Source organism: Cupressus sempervirens, chromosome 11, assembly GCF_028749045.1.
Source record: "Cupressus sempervirens isolate cs-2001-9-10 chromosome 11, ASM2874904v1, whole genome shotgun sequence".
NCBI classification, from domain to species: domain Eukaryota; kingdom Viridiplantae; phylum Streptophyta; class Pinopsida; order Cupressales; family Cupressaceae; genus Cupressus; species Cupressus sempervirens.
In genome coordinates, this window is record NC_143128.1 from 715,332,681 (window position 1) to 715,359,256 (window position 26,576).

A 26,576-nucleotide genomic window follows, 5' to 3' on the forward strand; every position below is an offset into this window, starting at 1 on the left:
CTGTTTTGATGAGTTCAGAGAGTAGTGCTACATAGCATGATTGATTTCTTGTTTTCTTGTTTTCTCTGACTACTTCATCAAATTCTATATGATTTTCTTCCATCATTTTTCTAGCCCAAAATGGTCTCTTTTTGTTATTAGGATTTTTAGTATCCTTCGAATTTGGAATAATAGGTGTAATGTGTTCAGCATCATTCTCCCTCTCATTCTCTACTGAATGATCCTCATCTAGTTCAATAATAGGCTCTACGTATGTTTCATCAATGTTCTTTGAAAGATTAAAGGCAATGTCTTCTTCAAATTTTACACCTCTACTGACTTCGATGATTCTTTGAACAGGGACATAGATCCTGTAACCTTTGGTTGATTCACTATATCTGATGAGTATATCCTTCTTTCCAAATGGTTCTAATTTTGTTCTCTTTTCTTTAGGAATATGAATATAAAGAGGACACCCAAATTTTTCTTAGGTGGCTTAAGTCTAGTTTGATGCCTGTAAATACTTCTTCAAGAGTTGTATATTCCTACATAGAAGGATTAAAACCAGATCTTGACAAGGTACGGGTGATAGTGGAAATGGAGGCTCCTACAGACATAATCGGATATTACTAATGGTTCATCAAAAACTTCGCACAAATTTCATATCCGATGGATATGCTCACAAGGAAGGGGGAACCGTATGCTTGGAAGGGAGAACAAGAGGAAGCCTTTAGAGATTTGAAGACAAGGTTGTTGGCAGCCCCTATTCTTGCATTTCCAAATTGGGACAAAGAATTCCATGTACATGTTAACTCATCAAATTATGCCATCGGAGCCACCTTGGCTTAGCAGGGGGCACATGGACTCGATCACCCAATATACTTCGCAAGTAGGCTGATGTATTTGAGATACCGTCGAAAGGCAAATTAGCACAGAGAGTACCCTTAGTAATTTATTGGCGACACTTGGACACTGAGGGTAGAATAGCTGGCCTGAAGAGAGTGATGTAGGGATTGAGCATGAGTGACACAGATAGTGGCCGCGAAAATACTACAGAGAGTGAGGAGACTACTTCAAAGAGTGACAACTCTCAAGCCGAGGATGAGACAAAGGTGATCCAGAGCATGTCTCTGCCTAAGTCATTGTTTGCACCACCTCTATTACCAACGACAGAACACTTGACACCTACCACTGCCACTCCTTCCATTCCACCATTCGGACAAAGGAGGCCACAAATTGTTATGACACCTACTCCAGAGCCGCCCACAGAGATTGAGCAGGTGATGGGGAAAGAGATAGTTGAAGTGCCCTCCTAGGTAGCTTAGAGTCAGATAGTCGACCTTGTCCTTGACCAGACTAGACTAGATCTAGCAGAAGGTGAGATGGAAATCCACCAGGCAAAGGCAAATGAGAGCGATTTTCTGAGCCCCAGGACAGATTAGAGGTCATTGGCACCAAGGCGGTCGTGACCATTGCTTCTCCCCTATTGTCTGAACTAGAGAGCATGGCGCAATCAACCCAACCAGAGATGGCGGATGTCCAAGTGATGGACCAAGCCAGTATGTTCCTGAGACACCAATTCCGACTCACTCCTACTGACGTTAGTCCCCATGACAGGAAGTGGGTTTGAGCAAAGCACCAGCAACAACAACTTAGAAGGAGAGTCCACTATCTGAGGATGCACCCGATGAGGAGGCTGCACCAAAAGTGTAAGTTGTTGTCGTAGGAAGTATGGAAGTTGAGTCAGATCAGCAGATTGGGCAGAGGATGAGGACAGATTTTCCTATGGGTCGGATGAGGAGAGATCCAAGGCATACATCAGAGCTCTGAAGAATGTGTTGGAAAGAGGTCTGATGATTGGACATCATGCCTTGACTAGAACACGGGAACTATAGCTGATCCAGGCCTACATCAGGCGAACATGCCCCGAGCAATTCCACTCTTGCTTTGAGGCAAGAGGATGACCAACAGTAGAGACACCAGAGATGCTGGCAGATTGTGCCACAGAACTCGAGTTGGGACCAGTCACCAACACAATGGAGAGGCTCGCACATGAGTTAGTAGCGGCATACAAGGACACCTACTATGCTCAGCGGCGTGCAAAGGCCGACGGAGTGGTAGCTAAGAGGTCCAGAGAGATTGAGGCAAAGGCTCGAGAGGAGCTAACTACTCATTTGGCTAGCCAACAGGCACCTTGGGCCGCAGAGCGAGCAGTGTTGTTACAAGATAAGGAGCAAGCAGAAAAGAGGTTAGAAGAGGCTAAAGCAGCCTATAAACAAAGGGAAGCTCAAGCCATGGAAGTCGGACTCTTATTGGAAGAGGTCGTAGAGGTCAACACAAGGACTCAAAAGGATTTGCGCATCCACACGGATCAGATCTACGAGTAGCGCCAATTGTTGAACACCCCAGGGACGCAACCTCCCTATTAGTCTCTATTTTCTTGATATATTTGTATAGATGTCTCCTATTTTGTAATTTTTCTTGATATATTCATATAGCTGTCTTCTATTTTGTAAGTTTGAGTCACCAAGAGACGACTTTTCTTTTTAGGAGGATTATGTTGTCGGGAAAACGGGTAGCTAGACAGTTGGTCTGTCCGAGGAAGTTACATGGATGTGACGATTTGTCTCGCATCCCCTTGGGCACTATAGATATGTACTCTCTCAAAATGAGACACGCTTGTATGAAGAAAACTTGTATACAGCAAGGAGTTGACGAATACAATGCTGTTATATTCTCTTTATATCCATTGTTGAGTACCTTACTTATGTGTGCAATTAATCTCTGTTAACCCAAGAGGGAAAACAGGCAGCAAGTGTTGGTTTTATTGCTCGACCCACGAACCAAATTCGCCATTATGATAATAAGTTAACAGTAACAGGACAAATAAAGGGAGTGGAACATTTATTTGGACATGCAGTTTTTGTAAGTGGAAGAAAACTAGCACCTACAGCAGTTTAAATGCCCATTCTATGTCATTTTCCACCACAGAATCAAAATACATGTAGGACCAGATAAGAAAGGATTACCACCTCATCAAAAAGCAGGATTTATTAGAGAAAGAGGAAGCGTATGCAAGAGCCCGACGTGACACAAACCATCCTTTGTTGAAAGGAAAAGGAGGTAGATAAAGGCCCCCAACTTCTCCATCTCATAGTGATTTTTCTGATGTTGCAGATAGCCACCCATTCTTGGGCAGAATTGAAGAACCTATTACTACAAAGAGAGGCAATGGGCTGTCAGAGAGAGCATTTAAGAATGATGCTAGAGAGATTGCAAATCAACCTGTCGCAAGATGTGCATATTGAAAGGTAGATATGTTAAAACATTGCAAGTGAAAAAATCAAATCACTCCAGCTGCCTAAAGACTTTGCAGAAACTTGCTTTAGATGATAGACAATGGTATTTGACAATTAATTGACAAGTATCTATGCCTTCCTTCAAAATTAGGTTAGAATCTAGAATGAGAAATATATTCTCATTGTATATAAAAATTAACGCACTCTAAGAGTAATTAAAAGACAAATACTACTAAATAATATACAGAGCAAGAGAGAATTGGAATTGATAGCGTATATTATCATGCAATCCCAACATTGTCAAGCAAAATAAATATGCAGCCAAATTTCACAATATGCAGCCAAATTTTACTGGTATTCACCAACACAGAGTATAAGTCAAAAAATCAATGATTCTCAAGGTAATGTAGTAAATTAAGGCAATGATTACAGAAGCAAGCTGGTCGGAGAAAACTTGTTTACCTTCAACTGATCTGCGAAGCGCTGACGCTGGACAACAGGGTCATTCAGTTCAGTATATGCATTGCACAACTGCAAAAGACAAATATAACATTTCTTATAGGAAAGACATAAAAGCAAGCTTCAAACCTAAGCATATGCAGCTAGTTTGTAGAATTCCGTCATTAGATAAACATGCAAGGGTTAAACAAAATGCAAAAGTATGACCATTAATTCTTGTGTACTTCGAGAATTAATTTTTTTCTCATCTCATTTATAGCACCTGATGACCATCCACACACTATAAATGAAATCTATTAATTATTGAACCAAAATTCAAACTAAGCAGCTGGCTGAAATACCTCGTGCTTATTCACAAACAGTTCAAATCGCTCAGTCAATTCCGGTCTGTGTCTGTGCCACTTTGCAAGGGGACTCATGATCTGGGGATGATTGATGATGAATGAAGGATTCACACACATTTCCTCCAAGAAATGTCCAACAAGCTGCCAATTCATTTATAAACGGATCAAAATTTCTGGTGCACCCATGATTATAGCAAAGCTTAACATTGATAAGTAGGAGATATTTTCCACAGCAAGTCAAATTGTGATATTGGTACACAGTTAAATCCTGATAGCACTATCACAAAGCTCAATATTCCATAATTGAATTATAACAACCTTATTACATGCAACTAAAATTTACTGTATACCCAAGAAACCAACTTATGTGAGACAGACAAGACTGAACTGATCCACAAAATCCATAACAGTCTAGATCGTCTTAAAAATCATATAATAAGAACGACATTTATGAGAGGTATTAATAGGTATGAAAATCAAAAAGGAAAATTAGCATTTCAAGTTTTCCTTGTCCGATTGAAATATCTTAAAAGCCTTTAATGGCACTCTTGGGATTAATAATGAGCATTATTGTTCTTGTACAGAATAGTGAACCATTGTTGACCTTAAACAAATAAATATGTGCATTCCATTATTGCAATTAGCATAACTTTTTCTTGCAAAAGTTCAGTTTTAGAACATTATAAACAATTAATTCCTAATCCTAGAACTGAGTTTGAGACAACTTCAATTGATCAAATTCTCAAATCCATTCCATACATCAATGCAAGGCTTTTCAATCATTCAATAATAAGCGTCTACGAAAAAAATTGCATCCACAAGCAACACCATATGCTTATGAACTAAATTTCATTTGAATTCTTAATTGGATAGCATCAACTAAAGTTGCTAATGATACTACTCATAGTGTTTATCCAGCATTTCCCTACTCCTCTTAACATATTAGTGTTGTAGATAACCTAGAATAAGAAACAACAAAACTCTAGAAATATCCTGTGATTTTCCACCCTGTCTATCTTCAGTAACATCAAATTCCATTCCGGTATCTTTTAATTCATGAAATAGTCATCATCAATCTATTTGAAGCAGCTAACTCCTGCATAACACTAACATATCTGTTCTTGTATGTGGACTATTGATTTTCACCAGATTTATGAAATGATAAATTAACCCGCAATCTATACATATTATGTTACCAGGTACACTACAGTGGGCTCTGGATCCTGTACTGAACTGCTCCAAGTACTGGTTCTCCAACAGGAGTAACCAAGTTCGCCAAAGGTCCTACACAAGCACCCCAAGTTCACGATATACAAAAATGTGCCAAATACCTGAATTTTCCCTTAAGACATAAAATTGTGATAATAGCTGTTCCCAGTGTTTTTTCACTTTTTTAGTGTGATTTGAGGGCATTAAAATGTGTAGTGGTAATTGTTTCAGTTGAGTAAAGTTGAAATGCTTCTATGCAGTGTTTTCTGTGTTATCCACAAAGGTTCAGTTTTGACTGCCAGAAAGAACTGCTGTCAGACCTATACAAGGCAATATTATCGTCTCTAAGTAGTATATCTTAGTTGGGTACTTGAGTACATTCTTGATCCATATTATTTGGTTCACATTTAGCATTGTTGCTCAGGCTACATTTGTGATCAGAACTTCACATTACTTCACAAGCAATTTTTTTTTCCAGTTTTTTGTGGTTCGTTTTCAAGAATTTTCTCAGAACCCGACACCCTTTTTTTGTACCCACATTTTTCAGTTCATGAATGTGTGCTCCTGTTTTGCTGGGCAGTATTTTGCAGAAGGGTTTCTGACCTTTTTTAGCCCATGCACGGAGCATTTTTTTTGTGTTTTTGGCAGAAATTGAAGGGATTTTTGGGCCGTGTCAATTTTATGTGAGGGCTGTTTTTCTGGTGCCCAGACCTACTCTAATTCTGATTTTTGTCCACATTCATTCTGTCTGACGTCATTGTTTTTATGTATTTGGCAGCTACATTTTGCAAGTATAAACCCACAACTTCTGGTGTCTATGGTCAAAAGTGAAGGAACCAGTGTTTTCCAGCAGAATATGAGTTTTCTTGGAGCCACCGTGTAATTTCAAACACATTTATTATTCGGCCATTGCCGCAGTTTCAACTCTCAAATTTGTGACCACAATCTTTTTCCACTCTGCAAATTCTGGGGTTTTTTACTGCCTCTTTAATATTTTATAGACCCTGGTTAGCTCGCGTTTTCTTCTGTTCATTTTTTATTTTCAGGTCGTCATTCTTCAGCATGTGATTGACAGACAAAGACGTTTTTTCTGTCAGCATGGATTTTCTGGGAAAACTCTACAATTTTGGCCAATAAAATTCTCTGGTTTTGGCCCTAAAACCCTATAAATCCATTTGGATCCATTCGGATTAAGTAGACAAAGTTCTACACTCTTTTTGGAAAAAGGGTCTTAAATATATTTTTCCCTTGAAAAAAAATCTGTTGTTTTCATAATTTTTTTCCTTCAAAAGAATGCTAGAGGACTTATAATGTTTTCCTCAAAAATTAAGTATTTGCTGCCATATGACCTGGTCAAGGTTTCTGCAGTTCAGGAGGGTTCCTTGCTTTTGTTGAGTTTTCCTATGCTGATCCATATCTCAGATTTGTGTCAACCTTAGTTATCGGATTCAGCCCTGGAGCTTGGTCCAGATCCGGATTCGTCTGGGTTCGGATTCGTGCTTGGGTCTGGATCCGGGTCCGGGCAGGGTCCCTGATTGGGACTGTGGACCATAAAAGTGTTTCAAATTAAATTAAAATATCATTTTTTAATATTTTCAATGTATAATTTTCTTTACAATATTAACATTGATTAATGAGTGAGTATTTAATGTTTATCTTTGACATTTGGCATTGATCAATGATCAAGTAACATTGATATATTCATACTATGAAATGAATTCGTAAGTTAGTTTTACAACTATGCATGTTTATCTTTTTTTTGCATATATATATATATATATATATATACTCACGAACCCACCCACGAACCCAAATGGGAAAAAAAATTTGCCTGAACACACAAACCCGAACCCGTGCTTGAACCTGAATCGGCAACTTAGGTGTCAACTAGTCATTAGTTTTACAAATATGGATGTTTATCTTTATATATGTATACTCACGAACCCAAATGGGAAATTTTTTTTGCCTGAACCCACGAACCCAAACCCCGAACCCGAATCTGTCCTCGAACCCGAATCGGCAACTTAGGTGTCAACTATTCGTCTAGTTACGATTGATTTCTCACCTCAAAAATTCTGTTCTATTTTGATTAATTTTTCACCCCAAAATTCGTGTTTGGTTTCTATAATTCATGAAGTTAATGTGGGAAGTTATGTCGGGAATTCCTATTTTCAGATTTTTACCATTTTTTTTCCAAAAAAAACAATGTTTTATTAACTTCAAATCATATGGTTTCTTGCAGTCTATTATGGAGCATCTTGCTCTTCTGCAATAGTTTGGAGGAGTGCCGATTTTTCCTCAAAATCCTGGCAGCTGTTCTCAATGTGTGCCTCTGTCTACAAGGAAGGACAATTTTGTTATCCAATATCAGGTTGGACTTCTTGTGATGATTTTTGGTCAGAGGTTTTGCAGATTCTGAAGGAATAGTGGTAAACTCATTTCAGTGGCAGGCTCTTGCCTTTTGTTGCAGACCATTCTAAAGAAGGGGGCAGACTTCTCTGTTTTTGCTGCTCTAGGTTGTTGACATTTGCAAATCCAAGGAGTATCAGCAGCAACAGAATGTTCTGAAGAATTTATGGCCACTAGATATGTACAGTCTTTTGAAGGCTAGTTGATACAATCACCATTAAGTAATGGTATTAGAATATTTTTAGTATCGTAGGTTCTCGCTATTTTTAGCCTGTTATTCTAGAATCTTTGTTAATGGTCATTTAAGCTTTATTTTAAGTTGTCTTAATTTGGTTTATTTTTAGGCTTCTTTATTTGGACAACTCTTCTTTTTAGTTAACATTTTTTTACCATCTGTAAACAACTATTTATTTGTGTGTACTATTAATACAATTCATTCCACTTTTTAAAGTTTCAATTATGAGCTGATCGAGGGGGCTTCAACTGTTTAGATCCTTTCTTGGTTTATGACCTAAGGCTTGATTTGGTTTTTATTGCTCATCAGTGTATTCCGAGGCTTGTGATTTCAGAAGTCCTTCACAACCATTGTTTGGGCAAAATTTGATGAAATTTGTGGTCTACTGTCCGAAGCAAAGGCAGCATTAAAAAAATTCCTAGGATTTAAGTGTAAGAAAAACCACTTGAAAGAAAATTGCATTCTGATATATAGCTAACAAACACCAGATTCTGAACTAGAATGGCTAAAGATTCCAAACTATTTAGTGGCCTGGCATGGAAGCAGAAGCCTTATATTAGACAACTGCAAGCTTCTCTATATACAAATTTGAGAAAAGCATATAGTTACTTGGGTAATTATATTCATCATCACAAAATGATTGGAAACAAGAAAGGAAAACATAACATAGAAATAGCAAGACCAGAATCTGAATAAATACCATAGAACTTTCAAAGGATTATATTCAATGCATCAACTGACCTTTTCAAGCAAACGAGTCGTTGTTAGTGGAGGGGGACATTTCACATCAAACTTCTCACAAGCAGCTATAAGATACTTGACTGCCTCATCAGATGACAGGTCTTTAGGAATGTTGAGACCAGCAACTTCTTCTAACCCCTCGATCATATCTATCCTCCTGAAGTTAAAAAGATAAGGCTTGCTTTCAAAGTATCAAATCATCTCAAGTAAATAGTCTAAACAATAACCAATATATATACCACAAAACAAATCATTAGATAATATCACAACCAAAAACTCACTTGAAGGGAGGAGTGAAATCAATTTCAATGGGATCCTTATCCACACCATTAGCATGATATTTGATTTTATAGCCACCAGTTAATTCCTTGACTATTCCTGATAATTGGAAAGCAAGAAACAATTAATCTGAAGATATCGAAGATTTGATTGTATATGAAAGTAGAAACTGACTATCCCCAACTCATCATGTTCAATTCACTTTATGTGAAGAAAAATATTTCAGAAAACCATAAAATTGATGGTTGGTTAGTTTGATAAATAACATTGTTGTCCTAACCAGATAGCAATTGCTCTGTGAGTTTCATCAAGTCATTATAGTCCGCATAAGCCATGTAGAATTCACAGGTGGTGAACTCAGGGTTATGAGTCAGATCTATGCCCTCGTTTCAAAATTGCTTTCCAATTTCATATACTCGATCCAAGCCACCCACAATAAGTTGTTTCAAGTAAAGCTCTGGAGCAATACGCATGTATAACCTCATATCAAGTTCATTAATGTAAGTAACAAACGGCCTTGCAGCAGCTCCACCAGCTATCATATTCATCATAGGTGTCTCCACCTGAATATCAAATTTGGCTTCAGGTGGCAAAATCAAGCAATAAACAACAGTAATGAAATAAATAAAAAATTATATAACTAATATGAGCAAATTAGGCAAGATCAATACCTCCAGAAAGTTAAGCCTGTCAAGAAACTGCCGTACATAAGATATTATCCTTGATCTTGTTATGAATATATTTCTAACCTCTGAATTAACCATCAAATCAAGATAGCGTTACCGATATCTTGTTTCCTGTCACTCAAAATTAAAAGATAATCAAGAGACAACTTCACCAGAACACTGCAACGTTTGAGAATAGTGGGATTTTTGTAGTTCTCTTCATGTGGATCAATCAGAACATAAGACAATATTTATTGGTTTTCAAGGACTTTAAATAAGAAGCCAAACAGAATAATAAGAAATTAGAGTGTGTGTCATTCCAACAACCTACTAGCTCATAAGAAACAACCTCTAGCAGTGTGAATATGTATTCAAGCAATTACAGGTTCTCAAGCACATTCACATAAAAAGAAATAAGATACCTGATCTTTCAGGACATATTTTTCAGGGTTTCTGGTCTGACCAGGACACCATACGCCAACAATTTTATCTCCCTCACTTTCCTGCATGTTGATCAAGAACATTAGATTTGGGGGTGAAAGCCTCTTGATTTGTAGGTAATAAAATCCTTGGAGTAATTATTAAACCTTTTCCTGAGCACGATCATCCTTAACCCTCTCCTGAGCTCTTTGTCTTGGCATCATGTGTAAGCAAGGTGATAGAACCTCCAAAGACTTGGGAAATATACTAAGCTCACCCATTTTACTTTTGCCTGAAGCACAACATCAACAATCCATCTTACCAAGACTATTAACAATAGAATCACACTGAAACACATTGTATGATATTATACTTGGAATCAAGAAAGTCAAGAAAATAAATGCTAAATATTAATGTAAAATTTCAATACTTTCCAATATTTTGAAATTCATACTGTGTATCCTAGATTAAATTCTAAGTATATACGATACTTCTTATGATCAAAGAACTAAGCAAAATGGAGAAGAAAAAACTCTATAATCACAACAATCAGATTCATGAAGATCCCATACATAAATATAAAGTAATGCTTCACAGGGACACATCCCCTGTGTTTTTAGCTTTGTCCCTTACAAAGAACATTCTGGGGACTCCGGGACACACCAGAAACATCTCCATACCCTATCAGTCCCCAAAATTGAGATCATCCCCAAAATGCAAAAAAAATGCAGTCCTCCCCAGCAGCCCAGTCATGATTCAACACAGGGATGGTTGGGCCTCCACACCCCTTCAAACAAAACCTAAACCTATTTCTCATTTTGACATTTACAAACTTTGTTGATGAGCAGCAAGTGAAATACAACAGTTGATAAGAGGAGTTAGGGCGTCAAATCCACTACATTAAAGATAAGTTTTCTTTGTCGTACTTTAGTTATTTTCAATTAAATCAAAAAAATTAAGACATGGGAAGGGCAAATTGAATTTACTTTTCCTTTTATAACTTGCAGCTTTCTTTGAAACTCTCAACCAACAAAAATCATAGTATGCAGTTAGAATACTGAAAATGAGGAGGTTGAGATTAGAATGGAAGAAAGAGATAGACCTAGAACTTAGAGGTAGAACTCATAAGAAATATGGCAGCCACTGAAGGTTCCTCAACGAAGGAGTGTACCAAGGCCAGCTAGTTCAAATCCACTTAAATTTTTTTCCAAACTGCTTAAAACCTATGCAAAATGCCATGTAACCCCTAGAAACCTCTATAGCAATTCAGAACACGAGTTGATAAGCATAACAAATAACAAATGTCCCCCAAAGGATATAAGGGCAGCTATCCTTGAGATTATTGTTATATTTTTTATAGGTAGTAAAATTTTGAATAGTTGTGAAGCTATAACCCATCTGAAAAAGATTAAGACATATAGATTGCATATGGAGGGGCAAACCAAAAAGACAGGGATATCCATTGGAGAGTTTGCATCCTAGTGTCACATTGCCTACAAGATATGCAATCTGCCTCAACATATCATCATAGCATTATCTGCATTTCCTCTACCACAACCCATCTTGACAATAGTTCCTGCAAGATTGTAACCTTCTTCAAGTTATAGGTCAGATTTCAGATCTGCCACCTTACAACCAATCCAATAAGGTTCTCCCCGATCCAATCTGCAATAAAGAACTCGCTCTAATACAACCTGACACAGGGAAAATGAAAGGAAGGGAACGAGGTGGAATAAACTCAACTTGAACCTTCCAATAAACCCCTCCTCAGAGTTACACACAGAAGCATCATACAGAAATTCAATTAAACAACAGTGAACACGAGGCCAGATGCAGCATATTCATAGGTGTAATTATTTAACATTGCATACAAAACAGCAGCACGCCCGACTGTGAGGCCTTCCAGGTTGCAGCCTTATACACAATAAGAATTACAATTTAGAGTCCAAGCTTGCATCTTCAATCTTCTAGTCTTTCTCTAGGAATGCTACCTTCCTACATCTAAGGCACAAGTCTGCTAGTCAAGCATTTAATTACAATTTAGGTCCAGCCTTAAGGAGTAAATCAAAACCCAAGCAAAGGAGAACATAAGATCACACGCACTTAAGGGGTCCACAAGTGTGTTAGGAGTTGGGCCCAAAATGCGCAAGACGCCACGCAAGCATAGGAAATCGTGCCAAATGAAACGGCATGCCTTGCTGGAAGAAAACTGTTTGAAACAAAGATCGCAAAGAACGACACAAAACTTGAGAGATATAAAACATTAGAACTTGCGCACTTAGAACAAGGATCTAGGATAGGTCTTCAACATGACATCAACTGCCCACAACATGAAACCAGAAGTAGCAACAGCTACTCCGCGAACAGCAGACTAGTACAAAAAATAAGAAATACTTTTACTTGATACAAGATTGCTCAAAGACCCAAGATGCTCCTACATTAGACACCTGGGATTAATAAAGAACTGGTGTCCACATTAGGCATCCCTAATACTCTGACTTGAATCATAAAAATCCAACTCAGCTTGTGTAATCCATGAATTGTCTTCAGCGGGCTTATCTTTCCACTGAACTAGGTATTCCATGCAGTCTTTTCCTCTCATACTCTTGTTTATTCTACTATTCAAGATCATCTCAATGCTATTTGTCTTGTTCTTAGGATAATCCAAGTTGTCTGTCGATTCATCATCTAATTCAAAATACTCAAAGGTATCTACAATGTTGAATATAGGTGAAATATCCATGTCTTCTTATAATTGAACTTCAAAAGCATTTCCACTGTCAAACTTTCTCAGAATCTTACAAAGACCAAACTTCTTCAACTTCAACTCGTTGTAACTACCAATTGGAAACTTGTTCTTCTTCAAATGGATCATAACTTCATCTCCAACCTCAAAATATTTGTCTCTTCCTCTTATCTACTTTTTGTTTATATCTCAAATTACTGTCCTCCAAATTCCCTTTTACTTCATCATGCAATGTCTTCATAAAATTTGTGAATTCATTAGCTTCACCACTTATTTTTGTCTCAGTAGGTAAATCTCTTCACTATGTGGTTCCCTTAGGATGCAATCCAGTAACAATTTCAAAGGGTGTCCTCTTAGTGCTTCTATTTGAAGAATTATTATATGCAAACTCTGCTTGTACCAAAACCAAATCCCAATTAGCAAGCTTATCTTCTATTGAATTCTAAGGATCACTTGCAGATGTAATAGCATTGCCATGCTTTTTGGTATGTGTATTTCAAATGCAACCTCCTCTTAGATTTATATTGAGAGTAGGCCATGAATAGACATGTCCCTTCATGGGACATGTCTATTCATTAATCAGATAAATAATATAATAAAAAAATTAATCATATATATATATATATATATATATAAAACAATAACCTTATATCTCAAATATAAATAACACGGATATATAACAAGTTTATCTGACTAAAGCTATAAGCATTAGCACTCTGTCTTAGCTTAGAAGGATATCCACATAAGAATAATATTACTTCAACGTAATATTACAAATAACAATTTTGAGGATATCTCAAAACATTTCCACCATTTGATATCACATTCAATATCAAGAATATTGGTCTCCCAGAATATCATTGATATTCACCAAGTACTCAAAAAGTTTTAAGGTTTGATATCACATATGATATCAAGAGTATTGACCTCCGAGAATATCAATGATATTCATCAAATACTCAGAATAAGGTTTGATATCACATTTGATATCAAGAGTATTGGCCTCCCAGTATATCAATGATATTCGCCAAATACTCAAAATAATGATATCAAGTGTATTGGCCTCCCAGAATATCAATGATATTCGCCAAATACTCAAAATAAGGTTCGATATCACATCTGATAACAAGAGTATTGGCCTCTTCGAATATCAATGATATTCGCCAAATACTCTTTGAGTGATGGCCTCCCAAAATGTTGAGATGCAAGACATTCACCATATACTCGATTTGTTTGATCTCATAATACAAGTTATTGTAAGCTCGTCACCTTACAATAACTTCTGCAAATACAAGTGACATCATTTGGAAGTCGTCACTTCCTCATGATGTAGGCAAGGGGTAGGCCCATTAAAATCATAGTCATAAGGTATATTCATGAATCACAGTCCTCTTGACTACTATAATTTATTTGATCGCTAAATAATCAATCTCAACATGGTTGACTCCATCTGAATCAATATGGTCGAGATCACCGAAGGTTGACTTAATCATAGCCTATATATGCTCCCTCTCTTTCAAGGTTGCCTCTAATGAAATGTCAGTCTCCTTCTGAATCTCAATCTCTCTCTTTTTCCTGCAAGGACATTCTCGAAGGAAAAGATCAAGGCACATGGCTCTTATAGTATATACAAAATACAAATAAGATAGAGACTTCATTGATTAAATTACATAATCAAGGATAATAAATAATTATGTATAATAATATAAGATCAGTCCAATGCAATATAGATAAATGTCTTATTTGATGATACACTTTAATCTATAGTAACCTATATTCATAAGAGATTATATTACCATCTTGTTGCACATCAATTAATCCTCTTACATTCAATAAAGTCAAATCATTAAATTGAAGGAGATTTTTATATTTTCATTTATTGAAATAAGATAACACATCTTACCTTTCGTTCTCTCATAATGAATCTCTTTATATTTGTCAGGTTACTAAATATCATATTTGACTGAATGTATATATATAAATACATATATACAAATATGTATCTATATATATTTCTATACATCAATTATTTCTTTCTATTTGTCAATGTCAAATTGTTTAATCTGATTAGTGAATTAAAATATTATCCTTAAATATTTGCATCTACATATGTTTTCATATTTAATTATATACTTACATATATCTATAACATATCCATAATGTAAGGAACTTGAAACAATATAAAAAAAGACTTTAAATAATACACCCCATACTTTCATTGATGGGATCGGGACCCGGTGTCCTAAACAACCTCCCTGATATGTCTCAGTGCTAAACTGGCTTGTCTTACTTGCAGTGTGTGACCCTTGCCAACCACATGGCTTGTTGCGCTTGGATCTTGCAACGCTATAAAAAGATCACCTTATTTTTTTTGTGAATCGTTGTGTCTTTTTCCGTCACCTTAGATACGAGGCATTGACTGATAAGTGTCCTTTGTTTCTATTCGTTGGCAAGGAGAATTGCTATCAATGTTAGTGTGGTTATCTTGCAATAATGTATGCGCACACTAAAAATGTTCTTTTAAACTCCACGTTTGATCCTCGACATTATGTAAGGCACACTAACTAAACTTTGTTTGCCATCCTTTTATTTGTTACCAATCAACACTAGTTGATGTTGGGTCAAGCTCAGAGCTATCCAATCTACTTACCCGAAAAGCCTATACTTGGCCAGGTTCATTTTGACAATGTTGTGGCCATGTCGTCCTACTCTATAATACCCATTAATCCTTTGGAGCTATTTTTTTTAGATGGATGATTAAAGACCATTCAAATTTATTTTCCTGTATCCATTCCACGTCAAGGAGCTTTATGTGTCTAGCCGCTGCTAGTAGCATACATGGTCTGAATGGAAGTCAAACTTATTGACAATCAATCTGACAGTAAGCATTCTTCATTAAAGAATGTCCATACTCGTTGTCCGATGTGTGCCACATAATATTTAGATTCTATGTTCATTTTGGTTGCTCTGCGCAAGTTGTTAATTCCTTGTAACTTTGACAAAACAAGTGTTCTGATTTTCAGATCAGTCTGATCTAGATGCATGAGTTCCCCTAAGTATTGGTCACTAGAACATATTGTCCCCTCTAGACAGATTGGCATTTTCTTTGTGGCTTTTATAAGCCTTCTTATTTACTAATGTGGTTAGTTACTAACTATTAGTAATCTTGGAATGGGCACCAATCTTGAGGAAACAACTATGTTGTTAAATAGGCCAACCTAGAGAGGGACATGTCCATTCAATGAACATGCCCCTTGAGTTAGGTATAAGGGGGGCCAAATTGCAGATTAGAAGACACACCGAAATCTATAATTTTTCTCTTCTAGCAATCTGCCCGATTAAAATCACCTATACAATTGTAAATATTTGCAGAAGATCCATGACCTTAACACAAGTGGTATAAGTACCACGGGTTTCTTAGGAAACTCTTCCAATGGATATTCTCCATCCTCCCTCACCTTCTAGATGTCCTCCTTCACTGGTGCCTTCTTATTATACAGAGTATGATCCCTTTATTATACTCTTCATTTTGTTTACATCTACAATTAGGCTCTGATAACACGTTGAATTCCGAGGATCACTTGCAAATGTAATAGCACTACCATGCTTTTTGGTATGTGTGTTTCAAATGCAACCTCTTAGATTTATGTTGAGAGTGGGGCACAAATAGACATGTCCCTTCATGCAACATGTCTATTCATGAATCAGATAAATAATAGAATAAAAAAATTAATCATATATATATATATATAACCTTATATCTCAAATATATTAAAAAAACACATATATAATAGATTTATCCTATTGAAGCTACAAGCATTAAAATCTCCAACTAAACATCTCAACAAATTACCCAAACTCTTGTTCACAACCTTAGTTTGCCCATCTGTTTGTGGTTGAAATGTAGAACTAAACTTCAGCCCATTATTCATCTTCTTCCAAAGTGTCTTCCAAAAATAACCAATAAACTTAGTATCTCTGTTTAAAACAATATTTTTAGGCAAACCTTTCAATCTTATTACCTACTTAAAGAATAATTCATCCGTATGTACTACATCAAATGTCTTCTTACAAGGTATGAAATGAACCATCTTTTAAAATTTGTCAACTACTACAAAAATAGAATCATTACCTCTTGGAGTTCTAGACAAACCAAGAACAAAGTTCATACTGATGTCTTCCCAAGACTTATCAGGTTCAGGCAATAGTTAAAAAAATCCCAAATTCTAATTAGTTCCTTTTGTTTGACAAACTCTGCAACTCCTAACCATTGTTCGCACAACCTTATAGATATGCGGCCAAAAGAATCTACCAAAAATCAACTTTATTGTCTTATCAAACCCAAAATGTCTAGCAAGTCTGCCACTATGCTTCTCCTTCATGATGTTCTCTCTCATAGATCCTCTGGGGATGCACAACTAAATTCCCTTAACATATCTTCCTAAATGAAATAATCAATCCACTTATCACTTATCATCTGTTCTTTACAAACTTTCCAAGGATCTACAAAATCAAGATCAATTTCATACAAATACTTCAAATCATCAAAGCCACATACTTAACTCTCATCTCTGTCAATAAATTCCTTCTACTTACTGCATCAACAAAATATTTGACTGTCCACTCTTATGTTTCAAAGAGAAAGAGAAGTTCTGCAAAAGCTTAACCCACTTCATATGTCTCTAATTCAACTTATTCTAACCCCCCAAACACTACAAAGCTTTATGGAAATTATACAACACAAAATCTTTAGGCATCAAATAATGTCTCCATTTCTTCAAAGCTTGAATAATAGCAACGAAGTCTTGATCATAAATTGAATATTTTCTTTTAGCATCATTCAACTTCTCACTAAAGAAAGCTACAAGTTTTCCCTCTTGACTCAAAACAACTCCAATAGCACTTCCACTAGCATCACAATGAACTTGAAAGACTTTACTGAGGCAATTCTCCAATCTTTTGTCTCAATGGTTCAAAGCTCTTCTATGCTCCATGTGTCCACTTGAAATCCTTATTATCTCCACTGATAGTCTCAGTCATAATATTGCAAATAGAACTGAATTTGTTTATGAACTTCCTATAGAAATTTGTCAACCCATGAAATGATCTTACCTCTCTAACATTCTCTGGTGTAGGCCAATCAAGAAAAAGTTTTAGCTTTTCAAGATCCATCTTCAAACCATCCATTGAAATAACAAAACCAAGGTACACAATCTCTTTCTTCGTAAATGAACATTTCTTCAAATTAATCAGCAAATCTCCTTCAATTTCTGCAATATTTGTTTGGCATTGTTTCTTTCATTCAAAATGTAAAATTGCAATTATGTTATCACATGCCAATGATATCATTGAAGGACACATACCAAATGAAGATTATAAAATAGTTGAGGTAAATATCCTTTATAAAAGCATAAACTATCTTTCATCCTGTTCAAAAATGAAGGTTAACACTATTAAAGAGTTTCATGGCAGCCTCATAGCAGGATGTAGAAAGGACATAAGAAAAAATATTCTTGGAAGGGACATGAGAAAGACATAGTTAAGCAAGTCTAAGAATGTACGAAATGCCCAAAAAATAAAGCAAACACACGCAGTCGAATTACTTCAACCCTTACCAATATCAAGCCACAAATGGTAGAGCATCTTCATGGACTTCATAGTAAACCTTCCCAAAGTACCAGGAAAGATTGTATACATGTAGCGATGGATTGATTAACCAAATACACACTTCACAGCCAAATCTATAGAATATAGAGCACCTCAAGTTACAGAGGATTTTTTCCAAAGTGTTCAGGTTACATAGGTTTCCACGAAACATTGTTATCGACAAAGGTAGCCGATTCTTTAGCATGTTTTGGCAGGAATTTTTACATTTGGCAAGCACTAAATTGACACCAAGCTCAAGTTATCATCCTCAACCCGATGGACAAACAAAAATAGTTAATACAAGGATAGAAGGATATTTGAGGAATTACATTACAAGTCAACTGAATGCATCAGTAAAGTGGCTACACCTTGGTGAGTACTATTACAATACTACACACCATCTATGCATTGGAATGAGCCCATTCAAGGCATTATATAGTTATGAAGCCGATTCTTTTTGGAGTTTGATTCTTCCAAAAAGTAAGGTACCAGGAGCTGGTCATTTTGAACAAACAAAACATGAACATTATGAGAGTTACTAGAGATAACCTACACCATGCACAAAACCAGCATAGAACCAAACTGAACAAGCATTTGAGTTTGGGGAATTGGGTTTTCTTGAGGTTACAACCCTATTTACAGTTGTCAATAAAACCTAGTGGCGCATAAAAATTTAAGCCATGATTCTATGGGACCTACAAAGATTTAAGAAAAATTGGTGGGGTAGCTTGTGAAATCAAGTTACACGATAACAGTTGGTGCAGGAACACCTAGCCATCATATAACTACATGAGATCATAATGGAAATTTTAATGATCTATGTTAATTCTTATATGTTGCAACGTCATTTCATGTAATGGAATCCAATTGAAAAGAAAAGTTGTAACAAAAATGTAATGTTGTCCATATTGTCATAGTTGAGGTCCCAATTGATTTAATATGTCAAGAGTTGTAAAATAACCCTTGAAAGGGTAAAGACCATGTACAAGGTTATTAAATGGTCATTTGGATATGTCTTGAAGGTTTATGCAAAGTCATGGCATCACATTTGTAAAAAGTCTCAAAAGTTATCAAGAAGATGAAGAGTTGCAAAAAATGCAGCAATGCAAAATTGCATTAAAATTGTAAAAGGAAGTCCAAACGTCAAGGGTGGCATTTGTAAGGTCTAAATTGACGAAGAAACTATAAAATTCATTGTAAGGTCGAACCAAGCAAGAAAGGGAAGAAAAGTTAAGATCTTTTGGAGCACTATTTTGATTGGTTTTTCTAGTTCTTTTATCATTTCCAGCCTCTGTACGGCCATGTACAGCCTGGAAACGATGTACTATTGATATGGTTAAGTAGGAAAATGAATAATCCTTCTATTTCTTTTGGTTTGAGTTAATTTCATGCAGATTTGAGAAAGTTGTGAGCATTCTATGGATAATAATTTTCAGATTTTCAGAATACAATCATATTGAAGCAATGTTTACGATTACTTAATGGATCTTAAAGGGATGAACCTTATATTTCTGGAAACAGGGATGAATGAGCTTTCTAATGCAATTGTTTTGATATGTTTTTGTTAAGTTTTGTAAAAGTTATGACAGTTTTAGTGAAAACAGGTTTTTAACCCTCTTCAATGGAGTCACAGAAAAATAGGTCTCGGTGTAGAGACCATAACTTTGGATTCTACCGTTGGATGTTTCTGAGTTTTGGATATGTTGTTGGGGACCAAACTGTGCCTAAATTGGATGGTTGGATTGAATAAATAAGATTGGGTTTGAAAGTTGTGAATCTCTGTGTGTAGATCTATCTAGAATGGCATAATTGAAGAATATATTTTCAAGATTGATTTGTTTTTGATAATGGTAATTTGATTGATGTTGTATTGGGAAACATATATTAATGTCTCTATAATATTGAAGACATTGTGTTGATGATTGAACTCTATGGTTTATTAGGGGATCTTTGTTGGAATCCCATGAAGCTCTGCATCAACAGTAGGATCCACATGTCTACTATGTATCATGGCTAAAGAAATACTTGGCCAACAAATTAATCCATGTAAAGAATTACCCCTACTTGATGATGAGGGTAAACTCGTCCTAAAACCAAAAAGGGTCCTCAACATGAGGGAGAATAAGTGGAGAAATAAGACCAATTTAGAATATCTCATTAAATAGAAAGGCTTGCTTGAGGTAAAATGCAACTTGGGAAGGAGCAAATATTTTTTAGCACCCAAACCTTAAATTGCTCAAGGACAAGCATAATTAGGAGTGGCAGACTGTAATAGCCCTTACTTGTACTAAGTATTTAATAAATAAACCAATTCACGGAATATATTAATTAAATATATATTTTATCCAACATCAATGTGTCATTAATAGAATAACTAAATAAGTAAAATAAATATTAAACGATTATATTGTATATCTATATATATTCAAATAAACAAATAATTTTTAATTATATAAAGCTAATAATTATTAGATACTAAATAATAATTAATAAATAGATAACTATCTATATCGTCAACACTGGGTATATATATCGTTGACAATAGCAATGAGACTCTTGCACAGTCTGATGACTCTGCAAGGCCACATAGGAGGTAGACCGTGCAAACACAATTATTCTAGAGAGTTAATAAAAATGAAACAAATGCAATTCAATTGCTGATGTGAACGACACTATTGATATTCATTAAGGAAATCGTAATTGATATTACCCAAGTAATCAATAATCTAAATCGGTTGTAGTACAATGATAAGAGCACTGTAATATCGACTAATATAGATTTAGTAAGAAGATCATGTTGGCAAGTGAATCCAAGGCGATTGTACAGATTTTGTCATTGATGGCAATATACATCATTGGTATAGTCACCAGTGTTGGTAATAAGTTTTAGTATGTCAAGAATGTGAAAAATGCATGAGTACGGGAAAGGAATATAGAGCACAGTTGGGCAGTCTCATTCAGTGACGACAAAGGATTTTCTCAGATGGGTCTATAACTTCTAGAAGATAGTTGGTGTTAGTATGTGATGCACTGAGTTACAATGGTGTAAATTGGCACGTGTTTGAGAAGAAAATGTTACAGGACAGTTTTGTTGATCGGGCAATTTGGCTTAGTAAATTGAATTGACTTGGCAATTCAATTACTCGGCATTATTGGGCCGACATATCAGGACTTCTCTTGGATGGCACAGTTTAATATTGTATATCGATGAGTGTATGAACACGTTTTGTAAAGCCTTCTCAAAGATAACTAGAATAGAAAATCAAGTGGTATAAAGGAAAGCAATTTGTATCTGAGAATATGAGATACAAATGTAATACTATTGTGATGTGCCAGCCTTTATGCTGGATGTCAAAACAGAGAAGATGTGAACTTCATTGGAACTAATCAAGTATTGAGATGCTATGTATAGTTCAAGCTTTTGATATAATACTTTATTGTATTGGACAGTGGGTCCTTGAAAGTGGCTATAACCTTCATCCTCAAGCAGTGAACTCCCTTTTTGTTCTCTCAACTCCTAACAGGGTTGCAGACCTTTAACAGAATCTAGTTTCTTAATAGGTTCAGTCTACTAACAGGGACATTTTCAGATTGGTGCATTATCTTGTGAGTTCAATCCCCATTGGGGTTTTCCCTTGCCCAAGGTTTCCTCGAGAACAAATCATGGTGTAATGAATTCTCTTGTTGTATATGCTTTACTTTCATGCTTTGTCATTTCCGTTATTGTAAGGTATTGTGGTGAAAAGTTTAATTTGATTAAAAGTGTTGCAACACTGATTCCCCCCGCCAGTGTTGATTGATCCGAACAGGCCAAGCTGTTAGCATGATAATGGAACAGTGCGATCCAAATAGAGCAGTACCATTTGATATTAATGTGGCTAGTAATCATTTAATAGCAGTCTCTCACACACATACATATACACACAATTAATCTGAATTGTTAATGAAACTATAACATATAATTAGACTCAGATGCTATTATAGCTTGACTTATGAGAGGGGAAAGAGGGGCAGTCTAAATCCAATAGGGTAGCTCCCAAGATAGGGTAGGGATTAGCGTTATCTTTAGCCCTGAGGGCTTAATCCCAAAACAGGTTCAAGGCTGAATCTATAAACTTTTAGGGAGCCTATCAATGGTCTTTAACCACTTCGGGAACTGCCTCCAATGTCTTATCCCTTCTCGAGAATTGAAGGATTATTAGTTCTGTCCCATAATATACATTAAAAAATGGTCAATTTTATAATTCATTGCCAATTTCATATGTTGTATGACTATAAACAATATTTGCTAAATTATCTTAAATGAAAATCTAGTAGTGACTGCGCTTTCACTTAGCAGGCGACATTACAGTTCCCTGGTGGGTATGTTATATATACCTTCATATGGTTTTTTGTCATTATTTACTCCAGCTTTCTTTAAATAAACCATATGGCAAATATGCCTGATAAAAATATACAAGTCAATAAAAACCATTGTGTATTGAACCATGTTGAAAAAATACATACTAGAGTACGAATCTGTGGCTTACAAAAACAAAATGGGCTGTGCAACTGAATGCATATAAATGAGATTCTGTCATCGTTCCTTTAATTGAAAATGTAAAAAGCTGTGATTGTAATACTCCTATCACATTTAATGTCACTAAAGCAGAAACCTTACTTTATTGTTGTCTAAAATTTTCACATAGGCACAGAAAGTTTATTGCATTGATGAAAATTCAACCAAAATATTGGCCTCAATAAAATGTGACTCAATTAACTAAGGAGAACCACACACCTGGAAATCCAAGAATGCCAACAATATCACCACGCTTTACACCAGCATGGAGCTTAACAAATTGAGCCTCTTCCATTCCTGAATTCCTGAAAACAGTAACACGTTATGTGTGTCAATACAAAATGAAGGGGTATATCCAATGCTAAGATGAATTCGAAGATAGAAATTTTAATTTCAAGATTGAATTCACAATCAATCAATTACTTGAAAAAAATATTGAACAAAAAATCAATGCTGATTAAAATATGAGAAATCCCATATGTGGAATCTCCAATATCTTTGAGATGAAATAGATTAACCATAGATGAACTAGAATATGGTCAAACTAAAATTTTCTAGGACATAAGAACCCGGACCATTATTTGTGTAAACATAATCACAAAAACTTATTCATTCCAATAAACTCTGGTTAACTTTTCAGCAATACATTTGGCACATCAAATTTGTGAAGGACAAAGCAATCTGATAATACAAGACTCAATATCACTGTACAGATAAGAGCTTGGATACAGCGCCCTAGCAAGGTGGAGGCGGAAGGGGAAGCAGAAGCAGATGGGCAAGGATGCTGATTCTGATCTGAACTGTGCATCCACAGCATATCCAGAGGCTCCTCTCGGGGAGCATCCATAGGGCACCCAGGCACTTCCGCTAGCATCTGCAGGTCCCATTTGGCAAAAACGTGATTTTCAAACAAAATACAATTTAAAGCTCATTCAAACATGTGCATAACATATTTAATTCCTTTTTTGTTTCAAAACCCTAAAACAGCCATGTAGGGGTCATTCATTCATTTTTCATCTCATTTTGTTTGCAGCTAGGCTCTCTCTTCTCATTTGGGCTCCAATTTGGCATTTTGAAGATGAGGTGATTATTCTCGAAGAGGATTGTTTATGGAGTGCGAGATAGCTTCCACATAGGAGTTGTAAGCATCTAAGGTAAGCATTTTATCCCATTCTTGAGCCCTTCAATGAATTTTTTGAGATCTTGATGAATTCTTTGAAGTTTAGGAAGAATTTTTTCTCTTTTTTTTCTTTTTTTTTTTAATATTTTTGTATCATTTTCTCGCACTTGTATGCTTGATGTTCATTTTTTTTTTTTTCCTAATTTAAATTTATTTAATTTCTTATTATAGCAAGAAATTAGATTGTATTGTGCATGAATGGCTGCCACGAGTAGTCAAAGTTCAATGGGAGAACAAGGAGTTGATAGTTTAAAAATTGATGTAGGATCTACATTATGGAGACATACCACAAGATTATCATAGGTTTTAGGAGGTGGCTCATTTCTTTCAAAGTGTAATGTTTGAAGTAGCAAAAGCAAACCATTCAATAGCTCATATTCCCAAGTCAAACTTCACTTTATGGGTTTTGCTGGCCAAGGAATGGGAATGTGCAAAGGCAAAGATGGCAAGGGGATGTCTAATGCACAAATAGCAAGATGTATAAAAGAACAAGAAGTTGTTGAAAAATTGGCTAAAAGATCAAAAAAAAAGTTTTTAACCAAAAAGAAAAAAAATGTAAATACACACTAGACCAATTCTATCCTCAATACATCCATTCTTGCAAGTACGTGTCCCACAAGAAGAAGAGGACAAAAATTACCCCCTGTAAACGAGATCCATTAGACACAACATTTAAGATGGAGGCAAGAGAGATCGTTGATCAAGCCATTGCACATTGCCTCTATGCCAATGGTCTTCCTTTCAACTTGGTGAGATAACATATTGGAAGAATATGGTGGAAGCCATCAATAAAGAACTGACTACCATCCTATTACAAAAAGAGAAGACTTCTCTAGAGAGATCTCTTCAACCAATTGGAAATTCTTCGAAAACAATAGGTGTTTCTATTGTGTCTAATGGATGGAAAGATACAAGAAATGACCACTAATTAATGTGAATGTAATGTCCCCCAAAGGGCCTTAAGAGTCATAAGTAACCTCTATGAGTAGGCATTGTTGAATTGCATTCTCTAGGAGAACTCTAAGGTGAAAGCCCTTGTTCAACCCATTGCAAGTAGGTATGGTCAAAAACCCTCTACGAGTAGGCACAGTGGAAGTCCTGTGTGCAACTCCATGACTTTAATTTTATGCTCCTATAAAGTAACTATGGTGAATAATCTTACGCTGAGATAACATTGCTTTCTATGCGATGAAAATTTATTATTGACATCTTTCATTGCAGCTATTTATGCCTGCCATACTAAAGATCTCTCTTTTGCTAAGAGGGAGCATTGAAGATTGTACTTGCAATAGAGATCTTTATCTCTGATTTTGCCATATGTTAAAATTGGGACAATACCTTTGTATTGTGTCATCAGCTAAAGGAGACATTTATGTTGTTATTAAGTGAGCACAATGTGGCATTGAACATGTGCTAGGCATACAAAATGCTAAGTCATGTGTTTGGAAAAATGAAGAGACTTTCTTTTGGAAATTGAAGAGACCTTGAGTTGTGATATAAAGAGTCTCTCTATTCAATATATATATGTGATTGTTTTCTGTATATGGCATCAAGTTGAAAGCATTGTATTTAAACATCTATGATTAATAAAAGAGATATTTCTCTAGTGTGGTTGGGTTTTTCCCTTTATTTGGAGGGGTTTTTTTTGGTAAGTCATTGTCGTTTGTACCTATTTTATTTATCATTGTTTTTTAGCAAAACATTAACACCTTGCACCTCCTTGCATATTCTTTATCTCTGAATTACTATAGCGGAAAAAAACATGCTATGCTAGATAGAGTAGCTTCGTATGCGTATGAAGAAGTTGCTAATGGTTGCTACAGAGCTTTTGAAAGACTTCCAAGAAAATGAAATGCACAAAAAAGTAGGGCTAAAATTTGGCTTATTTACCACCAAGGCAAAACTTAGTTCAATTACAATAGAAGACCAAAATGACATGGGACCTATCACATGGTGGTACCTCTATGTCAACCATTTAAGAATCTACAACTTCTTGCAATCAAGATCCTCTCACAAGTACACTTTTATAGTTTTTGTTTCTTTAATTTTCTTTTCAGTTGAATGTTTAATTCTGTTAACACTATAAGTTCTTATGTTGTTGAACGGAATTGAAGTACAAACTTATTTATCCGCTCAGTGAAGCCTAATTAGTTGGGCTCAAAAAAAGCGGACTTGTTTTACATTCATACAAAATTGCATCTTTTGTTACATAAGGAGAATCACTACAACAAAGGGGAATCCAAGCTTTGGGATATAGCCCTTGAGTGTGCCAACTTGGATGCAGTGTTTAAGGATCTTACAACAATCATAGATGATGATGTTATGATGATGATGATATAATTATGACACATTGTGCATCTAGCATAAATGAAACTGTTTTGGGTTCAAAGAAGCAGTTGGAGATAAT

General features: G+C 35.7%; 1 pseudogene across 1 annotated transcript in view; it reads right to left on the bottom strand.

Annotated features, from left to right (window-relative positions):
- LOC149531679 (lysine--tRNA ligase-like) overlaps positions 1 to 24,089 on the bottom strand; it is a 62,811-nt pseudogene extending 38,722 nt beyond the window's left edge. Inside the window, exons 1-10 of the transcript XR_016359080.1 lie at positions 23,701 to 24,089; positions 23,209 to 23,294; positions 10,207 to 10,331; positions 10,042 to 10,122; positions 9,626 to 9,751; positions 9,235 to 9,517; positions 8,957 to 9,053; positions 8,676 to 8,832; positions 4,079 to 4,222; positions 3,741 to 3,809 (exon numbers count right to left, since the gene is read on the bottom strand). The product of XR_016359080.1 is annotated as a lysine--tRNA ligase-like (transcript). The remainder of the gene's footprint in view (positions 1 to 3,740; positions 3,810 to 4,078; positions 4,223 to 8,675; positions 8,833 to 8,956; positions 9,054 to 9,234; positions 9,518 to 9,625; positions 9,752 to 10,041; positions 10,123 to 10,206; positions 10,332 to 23,208; positions 23,295 to 23,700) is intronic.
- Positions 24,090 to 26,576: the final 2,487 nt, after the last annotated feature.